Genomic DNA, 2,276 nt, shown 5'->3' with positions numbered 1-2,276 from the left:
GTTGTTTGTTCTGTTATATATGTAGTAGGTACTCCATAGTAACAATGCATCCATTTCTTTTCAAATTAAGTTTATAGAGAGAACAAAAAACAAGATGTTTTACGGCCTTACTTGTAACTCATATTGAACCTGTCCAAAAAGTTCAGATATCATTTCTTCAGTAGTTTTTAGTAATTGTTAATCAACTTCAAATGTCAAAGTCAATGATGATGGTGACTCCTTGGGGTATTAATTCAGAATGTAGCACACAAGGACTTGTGTCCCTAAAGCTCACGGAAGATAGTAATTCTTGAGAAATATTGGCGATAAAACATCGTGTCAAATAAACAAGAGGCCCATGGGGCATGTATCGCTCACCTGGTTGGATTTGACCAAATGTCAAAATAATGTTCATGTTAAATTCCTTTTGTTTGTTAACCTCAAACAATGCTATTTATGGTTATAGTGTGGGGATCCCAACTGCTTTAAAGAAATAATGAAGTCCAGACTCTCTGAGTTTACAACATGCATTTATAACTTTATGACTAGTAGCGATTTAAAGGAATTACCTCTATTTCCCCTATGGGGCCCCGCCCCTTTGGCCCCTTGGGGGTCAGAGTCATCATTTATGCAAAATCTGTTCCCCTTCCCACAAAAATGTTTCTTACTAAATTGGGTTCAAATCCATTCATAACTTTATGACTAGAAGCAATTTAAAGGAATTACCTCTATTTCCCATATGGGGCCCCGCCCCTCGTGGGTCAGAGTCACCATTTATGCAAAATCTGTTCCCCTTCCCCCAATGATGTTTCTGACTAAAGTGGGTTCAAATCCTTTCATGACTTTATGACCAGTAGCGATTTAAAGGAATTACCTCTATTCCCCCATTAGTCCCTTGGGGGTCAGAGTCACCATTTATGCAAAATCTGTTCCCCTTCCCCCAAGAATGTTTCTGACCAAATTGGGTTAAAATCCATTCATAACTTTATGACCAGTAGTGATTTGAAGGAATTACCTCTATATCCCCATAAGGCCCCGCCCCTTTGGCCCCTTGGGGGTCAGTCACCATTTATGCAAACTCTGTTCCCCTTCCCCAAAGAATGTTTCTGACTAAATTGGGTTCAAATCCATTCATAACTTTATGACTAGAAGCAATTTAAAGGAATTACCTCTATTTCCCATATGGGGCCCTGCCCCTCGGGGGTCAGAGTCACCATTTATGCAAAATCTGTTCCCCTTCCCCAATGATGTTTCTGACTAAAGTGGGTTCAAATCCTTTCATAACTTTATGACTGGTAGCGATTTAAAGGAATTACCTCTATTCCCCCATTAGTCCCTTGGGGGTCAGAGTCACCATTTATGCAAAATCTGTTCCCCTTCCCCCAATGATGTTTCTGACTAAAGTGGGTTCAAATCCTTTCATAACTTTATGACTGGTAGCGATTTAAAGGAATTACCTCTATTCCCCCATTAGTCCCTTGGGGGTCAGAGTCACCATTTATGCAAAATCTGTTCCCCTTCCCCCAAGAATGTTTCTGACCAAATTGGGTTAAAATTTTTAACCTAACTTAAAATCCATTCATAACTTTATGACCAGTAGCGATTTGAAGGAATTACCTCTATATCCCCATAAGGCCCCGCCCCTTTGGGCCCTTGGGGGTCAGAGTCACCATTTATGCAAACTCTGTTCCCTTTCCCCAAAGAATGTTTCTGACTAAATTGGGTTCAAATCCATTCATAACTTTATGACTAGTAGCGATTTAAAGGAATTGCCTCAATTTCCCCTATTGGGCCCCGCCCCTCAGGCCCCTTGGGGGTCAGAGTCACCATTTATGCAAAATCTGATTCTCCAATTCTATTTGGCCAAGTCATACATATAAAGAAAATCAGTACCTGGTATTATACTTTAGAACAAACAAAAATCTTTCAATTTACATATAGTTATAGTTTTTAATGAGAAATATGATACAATTTGATTTATTCTTTTCCTATTTATGTGAAAGTCATTTATAGTTAGAATATTACAATTGCTGAAAACAATTATGTACTAATGGTATTTTTGTGAGAGATACCTACCCCTTAATGGTGATTTTTTGTTGTTGTTTTTTTTTCATGGGAAACAAGAGATTATTCCAGAACTTACATTCATATTCTTTGTAAATGATATCATTTAATTTATTGTATATGTAGCAGACTATACACAATGTACCACCTTAAAGCCAGTCCTATATCACCTTTCCATATATACATTGGTATGTGGTAGTTCCGTGATCAACTTGTATATTCCACCATGCATC

The sequence above is a fragment of the Pecten maximus genome, chromosome 4 (genome assembly GCF_902652985.1).
Source record: "Pecten maximus chromosome 4, xPecMax1.1, whole genome shotgun sequence".
NCBI classification, from domain to species: domain Eukaryota; kingdom Metazoa; phylum Mollusca; class Bivalvia; order Pectinida; family Pectinidae; genus Pecten; species Pecten maximus.
Note: the sequence above shows the minus strand (reverse complement) of the source record.